The sequence below is a fragment of the Rhinopithecus bieti genome, unplaced genomic scaffold (genome assembly GCF_001698545.2).
Source record: "Rhinopithecus bieti isolate Rb0 unplaced genomic scaffold, ASM169854v2 scaffold_35842, whole genome shotgun sequence".
NCBI lineage: Eukaryota > Metazoa > Chordata > Mammalia > Primates > Cercopithecidae > Rhinopithecus > Rhinopithecus bieti.
The window spans coordinates 941,415-954,327 of record NW_016815323.1 but is presented as its reverse complement, the minus strand read 5'-3'; positions in this window follow the sequence as shown (position 1 = coordinate 954,327).

The following is a 12,913-nucleotide window of genomic DNA, read 5'->3' as shown; positions in this document are numbered from 1 at the left end:
TATATATCTTGATTTCTTTTAAAAATAAGATTTCAGATACATTTCTACGAAGTCTAATATATAACATACTGAATGAAGTTAAATCTGAAAATCTATCAACCCTTAAAAAAAAGAGAAAATATGGCCCCATTATTTCTGTAGTTAACAAAGTAGGATTCTACATTGCTCTTCATGTCCACAGGACAACATCCTATCAAAAATTCTATGACCTGAATGCAGTGATTGCTTTTAAGCATGTACTTGCTAGGCTTTCTTCTTTCTTTACACACACACACAAACACAGAAACACAAACGCACTCATAGTTTATTTGAAGATGGTGAATATAATACAGAGTCAATGTCTTTCTCCAACTAGGTAAGATTTATGTGAGTCCAGTTTTATTTCAGTACTCCTTAATATTTTTTGGTGCCTCTGTGAGTTGTTATTTCTTGTCCCTTAACAAACAAGTCTCAGAAAGAAACCCAATAAAATTATTCATCATAATGAATGATTAAAAGTTGCATACAGTATCAACTAGAGGTACTGTACAGAGACAGAGCAAGTGGAGTCATTGTAGCCTGTGTTCAGCTCATTAAATATCATTAATTAATGTAGTCATTCAACAAATGTTCATTGATCATCAAGTTTTGTCCAGATATTATCTAGATGTTGAGTATACAGGTGTAACCAAAATGCCATTTTTAGGAAATTCCAGTGACAGGAAAATGGGAAAAACAACTAACAGTATAGCTAAATTGTCATGTAATGATTAAGTATAGTATTAGTTTGCTAGGGCTGTCATAATAAAATACTACACACTGAGAAGCTTAAATAGTAGAAATTTATTTTCTCACATCCTTGGAGGCCAGAAGTCCAAGATCAAGGTTTCAACAGGCTTAAACAACTTCTGAAGTCTCTTTTCTTGTCTTGTAGGTTGTAGGAGATCGGTCAGGGTGGTGGGAAAAGTTATAAGAAAAAGTTAAAGGGAAAGACACAAACCTACTTTGAAGGCCAGGAGGTTTTGCAAAAGCTTTGGGGCAGAAATATGGCTGAAGGCAGCCAAATTGTCTTATCCGGAGACTGAAAGCAAAAGGCAGATAACAAGGGAATGTAAGGGAACTATCTAGGTAAGTTTACTCCTATGTCCAGAAACCATCCTTTGATTATTCGCGTGCAGGGCTGCTCTCTACTTGGCAGTTGGCAATGTTTATTACCCACAAATTGTGTTTACTCCAAGCCTTTGTCATTAAATCCATACTAAGTAAATGTGAGCGGGGCCAGCTTAGGGGGGCAGCGGCACTCTCGTCGGCAGTGCTGAGCTGTGCGGTCCCCTAGCCACATTGTCAGGCAAAATACATGTGGCAGCATACTTCTTTCATCTGTTGCTCAGCCAGAATCTGAAGGACAGACTCGGCAGTAGGTGGCCATCTTCTCTGTTTTCATGGGGTTGTCCCTCTGTGTGTGTCTGACCTAATCTCCTCTTCTTATAGGAGCATCAGTCATATTGGAATAGAGACCACTCTAATGACATTATGTGACCACTTTAAAGACCCTATCATCAAACACAGTCACATTCTGAGGTGCTTGGTTTCGGGAATTCAACATATGAATTTTGAGGAGACAATTCTTCTCATGATGTACTAAGAAGAAAAGTAAAACCACCTAGGGAATAAATATAGTGAATACCTCTTTCAATTGCAGGAGGATGGGCATTGTTTTTTAAGGTTACACCCAAACCTTTCTGTTTAAACCCAAATGGTATAAGAAAGCAAGTTACACGTATTTCAGAGATGAGGACAATTTAGGCGGGGCAAAAAGCAACTGCAAAGGCCAGAGTGACAGAGGTCAAGAGTCAAACAAAGGTGAGAACAATAGGATGATGCTGGAGAAAAAACATCACTGTCAATCATGTAGGCCAGGGAAGGTTATGGTGAGATCTTACATTTTATTTTGTTTCTTATGGGAAGTTGATCAAGGGCATATAAGCTAGAACTTACATAAAATAACATTCTACTGAGAACAACGATGCAAAGTTAAAGATCAAGTTAGATGTATAAATAGCATCCATTAACACTTAATGCAACTATAACTTGTGTAGGTAAGATTAAAAGTAGTCTTTTACAGAATAAAATATCCCTGAGTGAAATGTCAAAGCAAAGAAAATATGCCAGAAGAATGATCAAATCAAGACTTTCTAATATATCGCTGTGAGGCTTCACTTTCCTTTCATTATGTATCTAAGTGGAAACACACTGTGCAGTTAACACAACTCATCAGAATTTCATGTTCCTCTCTGGATAAAAAAGCAAATATCCAAAGAAACAGAAATTATTGAAAAGCATGTTTATACCCTGCTCCCTTATTATGGAAAATGACTATTTGACAAACAAAGAACTGTGGCTGTGAAAAAGGGCCAGAATATATTCACAGATGCAAAACAGCTTGATTACACTCTGCTTCAACTGGGAGTCCAAAGACAGCTGATTCTGTGCCTGCTCATAGAAGCTTGCTTCTGAGAAAGAGCTGCCAATGATTCCATTTTCAAAGGAAAGAAATTATTGAACAGGGATTAAAATGAGTCTGAAATTGTCACCTTTAGGAACTCAAATATCTTGAGTATTAAAGACTCACTGTGGACAACACACAAGCAATTTTATTTTTATAATTTCTATACCTTCTGAATATTAAGTTTGGGTTGAACGCATTTTATTAAATTTTCTTAATTTTGTCAGGATTAAGGCATAAAGGCAGAGTAGTATCTGTCTAATTCTCTTGAGACAGAAGTAATCCTAAAGGTTTTTCTAAAGAAAACCAAAGTTGCTATATCTGCTCTTCCTAAAGAATTTCAATCTCAAGTACTTTCTTGAGTAAGTCTTGATACACATAACCTGTATACAATTGATATTTTTCACATACAGTATTTTCTCTTGGAATATTTTCTTAGTCACTCAAATTATAGGTCTGAAGTGAAGTAATCTTTTTGAATACTATATTGAAGGATAGATCTGTGAAGAAATTTTGCAGTAAGGCCACACACATTCCTGTGTACACAAAGGCTGACCATAGAACAGTGAAATTTCCAAAAGTCATTATGTTGTTTTTTCGTCTACCGGTTATGCTTTTAGTAAGGTAAAACTATTCAAAATTATCTCAGGAGTTGGAAGAATTTTAGTTAAGCCTTCTTCTCTGCTTCTTTACCATATGCATATAATTTATTGTGTGCATATATATTTTAAATGTATTCAGAAAATTATTGAAAATTTGAGATCTGTACATTAGAATTGCATATCTAAAATTTAGAGTACAAGAAAGGGAGATACACTCTTTTGTTGTTTTCAAAATGGTACAAATAATGCCTAAGGAATGCATTTGAGCCAATAATAAATCAAACTAGAAAAATGCCTCTCTGCACAGATTCAAAATAATTTCTTGAGAATGGGGAATGTGCCAGTTGTATAAAGAATAATATTAAGCGTGTTAGCCAAGATCATGTGATTAATGATGGTAACAACTTTGAATATCGTAATATTCACATAAATATTTATTAGATGGTAAATCTGGTTTAAAATCATATGGTAATTAGAATATATTTCTGCAAAGACTTCTTCATCCAAATATATTCTACTCATACTTAAATATGTTTTTATAATTTTAATTAATAATTTATATCTTTTACTTAAAATAGCTAGATATTCATATGTGTAATTATTTTGCAACACTGTATTTTTTCCCACTTTAGAAATCTTTCAAATTAAAAGATGAAGTAACTGGTTTTCAAATTACCCAGATTTGGGGAATTCATGACAGAACTCTTATACAACCAGATTATGAGATTTAGAAAAATTTTATTGCAAGAATGTGGCTGCAGTTTTGAATTCTTTAAATTTTAAATGATGATTTGTAAAACTTCATTTCTTGCCTATTTTTACTCTCCTGAATGAACCATTCTATAGCCATGACATTATTTTCATAGTATTAAAATTAGAACAAGGTTTCACAGGCATCGTCTCATAGAGACAGGGGCAGACATTCTTTTCTTCAATTTAGAGTTCACATAATTGAGCTTGGAGAATTTGACATTTGCTAAATGTTGTTCTAATGTATAGCTCTATCAAATAACAAATTGTGGGCAAGGTTATTCTGTAGAAATGATCACATCCATATCTCATTGTACAGTGTAGTATTTTTTTCTATCATGCTCATGGGAGAGAGTCAGTGTCCTGGTTGATTGATTGATCTATCCTCTCAATCCATACTTCCTTGATCATAGTTCATGATCACTGTCAGGATAGAACCAGCAACAGTAAGTCAACCAGTGGCTCATAAGACTAAGCATAATAAAAGATATCCCTTCTGCTATTATTTGAACTGTTGTTTCCCCTAAAAAAAATTGATGTGGTGGAATTCTAACCACAAGATCATGATATTATGAGCTAATGTTTGGGGAAGGCAATTCGCTCATGAGGATGAGGTCCTTATGGGTGGAATTAGTACTCTTGTAAAATAGGCCTAGAAAAATTTGTTCATTTCTTCCACCATGTGAGGATACAGTGAGAAGATACCATCTTCCTGGCACCTCAATCGTGGATTTTCCAGTCTCCAAAACTGTAAGAAATACATTTATCTTGTTTATTAGCTACTCAGTGTGTGGCCTTTTGTTGTAGCAGCCCAAACAGCTAAGACAACTTTCAATCTTACTTTAAAAATCAAATTACATGATTTTTCTAAAACTCAAGGGTAGGGAGGCAGGAAAATGCAATACCACTGCCTGCCTAAAAGAAGAAACTGAAGATATTTGGACAATATTCCTGGGTAATGTTTATCATTGTCTACATTTCTATGCACAAAATATTTAGTTCACTCTTTATCCTATAAAAAAGTAGACTCAATGTCTTCCCACAAGTGATCTTCCCATCCTCCCAAATCATCAGGCTCAAAGTCATCTCTGGATGATGCGTATAGTTTCTAGATCAGGGAAAATAAAGAGAGGCCTCTATATTGTGTCATACTATACCTCTTCTTGGATATTCATGAATGGAAAAGACAAATATCTATATTCACCCTATAGTCTCTCTCCAAATACAAAATTAACTGATAAAAAATGAAACAGGACTAGGATGCATTACAGTTATTGATTCAAAGGAAATTGAAATCCAAGTGGAAAGATGTTTCTTTGGCCCTGTATCTTGGCAGTTTCTAGTGTAAGTTATACCTGGTAGGGATTGCTAGTCATTTTCCTCCATATTCTTGACTCCACTCTCTTGAAAAGTCTTCATTTTCTATCCATATTAAGTCATCTGAAGTGCACATTTACTGAGTGGTTTGCCTTTTCATGCCTCCCTTCTTCTAGGAGCTTGGGATCTAGGGATTATTATAAGAATTAAACATTTACAGATGGTTTTGATGTTGTTTATTCATTTTTATATGTTGTTTCAAAATTATGTTTTTCTAATTTCTGTCTGTTCAAAGTCACTGTGAATTTGTCCATTAATCTGTTCTCATGCTGCTAATACAGACATACTGGAGACTGGGTAATTTCTAAAAGAAAGAGACTTAATTTACTCACAGTTCTACATGGCTGGGGAAGCCTCACAACCATGGCAGAAGGCAAATGAGGAGCAAAGTCATGTCTTACATGATACCAGGCAAGAGAGCGTGTGCAGGGGAACTCCCCTTTATAAAACCATCAGATCTTGGGAGATTTATTCACTATCATGAGAACATAAAGGTCCACCCCTATAATTCTATTACCTCCCACCAGTTCCCTCCCACAACATGTGGGATTTATGGGAGCTACAATTCAAGATGAGATTTCGGTGGGTTCACAGCCAAACCATATCACTTAATAAGACTTTATCAATAATTTGATTTCATTCTATTTCCATAGCCAATGGCCACACCATATTCACTGAAACTACTTCCAAAAATTTTGTGTCTTTCATATTACACTGTATCTTTTGACCTAATTGTGTGTATCTTTTGCCTATCAAAGCAACAACCACACTTTTAATAACTTCTCTGTGAGTCAAGTTTTTCAAATGAAAGTATTGAATAAATACCACTGTGATCAATGTAGTCATGATAACAGTGAGTGTAATGCCCATACTCTTGATTTGCTTGCTACAAATATTATTCAATTTTATATTTTACTGATTTTTATAAGGTAATACTTGCCTCTTCTTGCTTCATAATTGTTGAATGGCATGTACAATCTGTAGTTCTTTTCATCTCTGCCTGCAAATGAGCTAATTATTTCGAGTACTTATCTCTCTCTTGCAATACCTTGCCAAGAACAGCAACAAATGCACACTGACAATTTCTTACTTTCCAGCCTGAATCTACAGGTTCACTGAGGTTATTAGGTACATTCTTTACTTTTCTAATTATCACTATTGACAATTTTACCAAATATATAAATACTGCATTGTATTAGTCACCATTACTCAAGCCTTTTATAGCAGTTTCTTACCCTTTTTTGTTGTTGTTGTTGTTGCTACTATAATACCTGACTTCTAGGTGCTAATTTCTGTTGTGTGGGCTATGATATATGATATGCTATGGTAACAAACCCTCCAAAATCCCAGGGAGTAAAAGCGGCAAATTTACTTTCGTAGCAAACTAAACATCGAATTAAAATTGGTGCAAGAGGGGTGAAAGAAGCAAGAGGATTTGAACACCATAGTCACTCAGGTGGCCACAATAAAAGACGCTTCATCTCTGCAATGCTTCCACAAGATAGGAGGAGGACATGGCAGCTCAAGTGCTGCCTATTACATTTTCAGACAAGAAGGAACACAGATGATTTATGTTCATCTTTTACTTCTTAAGCCAAATGGCCAATATGAGGTACAAAATGGTCGAGAAATGTTATCAGACGGCTGAGAGCAAAAAGGCAAACGGTACTGATGCATATCAATGCCTTCCACTTCTAGTCCTTTGTGTTACTAACTTTAGTAATTTTGTGGACAGAATATGCACACTTGATGGATGAAAATTACCACCACATATATACAGAAATCCCAAACTCATCTCTTAAAAGAAAAACTTTGTTCTAGTTATCAGATGTACCGCAATACATTGATATTTGGTCATTATTAAAGGCAGGGTAAATGGCAAACGCTATCCCTAAAATAATAGTACCTAAAGTGTTCAGTATTTATTCTGAATAATTTCAAAAGATGAGAAATGAGAACTATTGTTATTCATAGTATTCCATTCTTCTAAATCTTTAGTTCAGTTAATGACTTTACCAAATTTCAAAGAGAAGATTTCATCCATGTTCAGTCAAACCTAAGAAACAGTAGCATAACTTTTATTTTATGCCTCTATTGATGGAGGATTAAAACCGATACCTAGGATTCAATGGTTTTATATGTCCTGGATTTTTTTAAGAAAAGGTAGAGCCCAATAAGGCTGTTGAAATTTAAGATGAGGAAGCTAAACAAAGTGTTAGGACTTAATTTATTTCCTTTTGCTTCATAAACCAAAGCTATGTATGAGTGATTGAAAGAAGGCTCTTACCAGATAGAGAGAATCACTTATTTTACCCTTCTGCATAAACAAAATTATGCTCACCTGGATGCTGGCGTGATCAGACCCAACACCAGGTCATGGGGTTGACGAAGTCTGGCAGAGTCAAAGGATTGAGAAGAAGGCAGTTTGAGAGAGAAATGTGGGCACCAGGAGGCCATCACGATTGTGGAGGCTGTGAAGACCCTGAGCTCTGGGAGCCCACACTATTTATTGCTAATCCAACAAAGAAACAGGTGGTGAGAATGTGGAGGTTCAAAAGGGCAGGTGAATGATCTACAGCTGTGACGGTTTAGCGTTTATAAGGAACACGTTCTGCTACTTGAGATAATGTGAATAGGAGCCTAGGAGCCTAAGAGGGCTAGAAGCAAGGAGTCAGCAAGTCTAGACACATTCCAGAGGACATTATTATGCAAGCCCTGCCTCAGTTTCCCTCCCAACACTCAGCTTTTTCCTAACACTTGGAGTTATGAGGGAGGTACTTCGGGCATTAGTTCTACATCAACTCACTTCCCTACTGGTTACAGTCAAGGTGGTTTATTAACTTCTTTTCCAATATATTCCCCTTTAATACTGGTCAAATAATTTTGGATCTGCCCACTCACGTCTTCCTAATTGATGGTCATTTACCATTATGGTAAATTAAAAACTTCCATGTTTTTTTCTCTCCCTTTAACAGATATAATCTTTCTCCACCTGTTAAATTTGAATTGCCGTGCAATGATTTTGGGTCAATGGGAAATTAGGATACATGACACCAGAAAAAGATTGACATTCACTTACATATGGGAACATCGCCTCTTGCTGCCCTTAGGATGCTCTGCCATGACCATGGAATCAACCTAAAGGTTGTAAAACAACAGAGACATGTGCCCGGTGACCTCTGTTGTCTAGGACAAGATCCAACCAAGTCAGGGAGTCACAGTCTCCTTCTTTCATCTTCCCTGATACTCTCTGATCTGCGCGGAGAAAAATGGAAACTTGAGGAAGCCAAAAGCCAAGGAATCTGCTTTTTTTTTTTTTTTTTGAGACGAAGTCTCGCTCTGGAGTGCAGTGACACGATCTTGGCTCACTGCAAGCTCCACCTCCCAGGTTCAGGCTATTCTCCTGCCTCAGCCTCCAGAGTAGCTGGGAATACAGGCACCCACCACCATGCCTGGCTTTTTTTTTTTTTTTTTTTTTTCGTATTTTTTAGTAGAGACGGCTGCTTTTTTGATCTGTTGCATGGATCATTGCAAGGGGGAATACAGGCTTAATTGTTACTCTTAGTTGGGCTCTTTGTGTTAACTGAATACCTCAAAACTTGGAAGCAAATCTCTACCCCATTCTCGGACACTTTCAAATTGATGTAACCCAGGTGACATAAGATGGGAGCTTCAACTCTGTGCATTTGATAATAAAATTAAAGCCTACAAATGAAAACCAAAGTCATCCTAGAAATAAACCACTTTTAAAATCCTGGCTTAGCATACTTATCAAATACCTACTGAGGTATAATAGACGCCACAAATCTGTATTTTGCCAGTCTTTTGCATCACCATAATCTGAAATGCTTACTGCTTTCTGAATTTGGATATAATGCCAAAAAATATATTTTTTGTTACTGCATCAAATGGTATTTATGTTTTTTTCCATGCTCTCTTTATAGCTATGCCATGAAAAGGTAGAATACCACCTAAATCTGTCATAAATTGTTCTACCAGTGTCATGACCCACAATATGACAAATACTTTGGAATTTCTCATTTTACTTTGTCATTATTGCAAATTTTCTAAAAGATTATTTCATTTGTACAACAGCAGGCAGGAAAATGAGAGGTGACGTCTTGTGCCTCCCCTGAGGAGCCATCTTCCCATAGCCTCAGGCGTATAGAACATAAATAAGGAAGCCACCTAGTTACCCAATGTCTACCAGAAGCAAACAGTAAAGGGCAAACCTATGCCTTCTAACCATCATATCTAAGAAATTAGTAAGTCACAGAAACAATTCAATACCAATACCATTACCAGTCCAGGCAAATAATAAAATCAGAAAAATAAGGATATATTTCCAAACCTAAAGACTAGACATTGCTTCAACACACCTAATCTTTGCAATGGAAGGTGATTCAGATGTTTTGCATAACACAACTTTAGCCCCATCCATGTTGCTGCAAGGGACATGATCTCGCTCCTTTTTATGGCTGCATAGTATTCCGTGGTGTATATATACCACATATACCACATTTTCTTTATCTGGTCCACTGTTGATGGGCATTTGGGTTGGTTCCATGTCTTTGCTATTGTGAATAGTGCTGCAATGAACACACGCACACATAAATCTTTATAATGATTTATATTATTTTGGGTATATACCCAGTAATGGGATTGCTGGGTCAAATTGTATTTCTGTCTCTAGATCTTTGAGGAACACTAATACAGGAACAGAGAAACAAACACCGCATAGTCTCCCTTATAAGTGGGATCTGAATATGAACACATTGATGGGGGGACAATACATACTGGGGCCTGCTGGGGGTGGTGTGGGCAGAGGGAGAGCATCAGGAAGAATAGCTAATGGATGCTAGACTTAATACCTAGGTGATGAGGTGATCTGTTCAGCAAACCTCCATGGTGCACATTTACCTATGTAACTGTGTTCCTCACACATCCTACACATGTACCCTTGAACTTAAAATAAAAGTTAAAGAAAAAAAAAAAAACTTCAATACAGTAGTCATTCATATTTTGCTTTCTAAGATAACTGTATCCCAACCTTTTTAGAATCAATACCTGTTCACTTGGGCTTCCACCTGTCTGGTATGTAGGAATGCAGGTTCCAGAGCCTGACATGAAATTTCACAGGTGGGGTGAGGAAAGGCTTGTGTCTGAGGACCCATATATTTTGGCTGACTTAATGATCAAGCCCCTGAGACCTCTTCTTCAAGAGACTCAGAGCATGAGAACGTGTAGTAAATCCAACTGAAGCTTGTTTGGTGAAGTGATGTCTCAACTACGAAGTTTGTTTTTGAGGGTAAGCAGAGCATAAAGATAAACCCCTGTTCCCTGTTGCCCAACAGGAACTCACCGGAATTTAGCAGACCCCTATCCCCCTATCCTGTCCTTTCCTTCCCTTGTCAGAGGAAGTAATTGAGAGTGCTCTAATTATCGCTGCTTTAGTTTGGAGGAGGGCATTTTGCCCGGTTGGCACATCTTGCATAGCAGCACAGAAGTGCATTCCTGACGTCTAAAGATAATCTGCCTAGTGTTTTGGCATTAATGTCTCCAGCACTGCATGTTGACACGACTCCAATGTGTGTAGACATTTCCTCTGCGGTCTTCTGCTGAGTGTTCTGGACAGTACGCATACTGCTCTCAAACTCGTTGTCCACTATTCACTTCACTGGGGATTTGGCTGTTCTATTGCCATCATCAGGAAGGCATCTGATTTCACATTACCAATGCAACTACATCACATGCATTAAATCTATAAGTCCTTGAGTCAAACAAATGAACAACCTGAATTTACCTAGTAGAAATTAGTAGTGAAAATAAAAGAAAATATAGTATAAGAGTCTGTGGGATGAAGCATGGCAAATGCTAACTTATGTTAAAAGGATATAAGTTAAAATAATAAAATCTGGAGCTACACACTCTAAATCTGCAGTCTTACTCTAATAGGAAAATCTGATGTGACTTTAAGAAAAGTGTGTAGCTTCTCTGTGTCACAGTTCATGCGTAAAGTGGGGATAATAAGCTTAACCACCTCAAAGGGCAGTTAGGACTAAACACACAGGAGAATGCTCGGCCCATTTATAATTTATTTCTAATAATAATAATTGTATTTACATTTCTAATTTATTTCTTTATGTTTTTTATGACTTTAATGTTTTCTCTAGGTTTATAATGAGAGTGATAGCCCCCAATTTGCATAACTTTTAGTGTTGAAGTCATTCAAAATCCAAGGGCAATGATGTAATGTGGGAAAGAGAACTATATATCTAAGTTTTCCAAATGAAATTAGTATTATTAGGAGGTTTATAGCAATCATCAAAATATATGATTTACGTAATGATAGTAATATTTAAAATAACTTACTTTGGAGATCTGCTTCTGTAGTGTTTAAGTACTTGTTACGCATGGGTGATTTTTTAAAAAATTAATCACAGAATAATAACCAAAAAATGAAGGAGGGTTACCTTAAAATATTCTGTGACCAGTCACTGTTACTCAATAAAAATAATTTCAGAAGCAATTTTTTAATCAATATGCTATGTTTTGATTATAAACTTAGATTATTTACTTAAATAAAAAAATAATTACTATTTGACCTCTATTTGAAAATGGAGAAGAGGAAAGCTATGATATTACAATGTAAATATCAGACTTAGAAAGCTTTATAAAATTGCAGAGGTAAAATACTAATCTAGGGAAATACAATTCAAGTCCATTTCAATAAATGTGTTACTTTGAAAGGAAATATACACTTACTAGGTATCTACTATTGGTCAGTTATTGTATTAGTTGAAATCAAAACATTATTAAATTGAATGTAAATTCTGACTCTGTGCAGGTGTTAACTTTTATTCTCTCCCATATTTACACACAAAAAAAACATTCAATATAGGCAGAATAACAAGATTCAGAGTTGATGTGTGGCTGTCTGGTCAGAGCCAAATCTACCTTAAGACTCAATAACAAAATAAAAATACTCAATGTGTACTATAGACATGATACTGAAAATGTTCCAATGGAATAATTATTTTCAATTTTCATAGAATATTTAATTTTATTACATTAAAATAACAATTTTCAGCAAAGGATAAAAAAAGCTTTTGTTATTACATGATTCTTCTGTTAGTGTTTACATAGTTTTTAAAGTGACTTTCAAGGAGTACTTCCTTTATCTTAGATTCTAAGCAGTCTTAGCTCTAAAGAACTACAGATATTGACATATCCATGCATTTAGGTAATGAAAATCCTGGTGACCTACTTAACATTTGATTTCTTTCACTACAGAGATTTTGTTTTCAAAGTAGATCAGTTGGATATCTGGGAACAAATAATGCTAATAACCTTTGTAACATGCAATGACCTTAGTACTAACATTATTCTAAAATATAACTTTTTTTAATAATGTAAAACTCTCATTTATGTTATTTTGTGGGAATTAGTGCTTGTCGATGTATTTACATTGTTTTGTCTTCATACATAATTTCAGTTCCACTTTTGTCCATTATAAATGATGATTTTTGGTAGAATAAAATGTTCATACCTACTTTAGTCACTTGGCTTTTCCTCAGGTGGTGGCATATGTATGTGGGTGGATACTTGCTATGCAGAATGAACCCAATCAATCATACCACACCCACTCATAGCAACTTCATGATCGCATTAGATGGACCAGGGCAAAGGGGCAGGAATG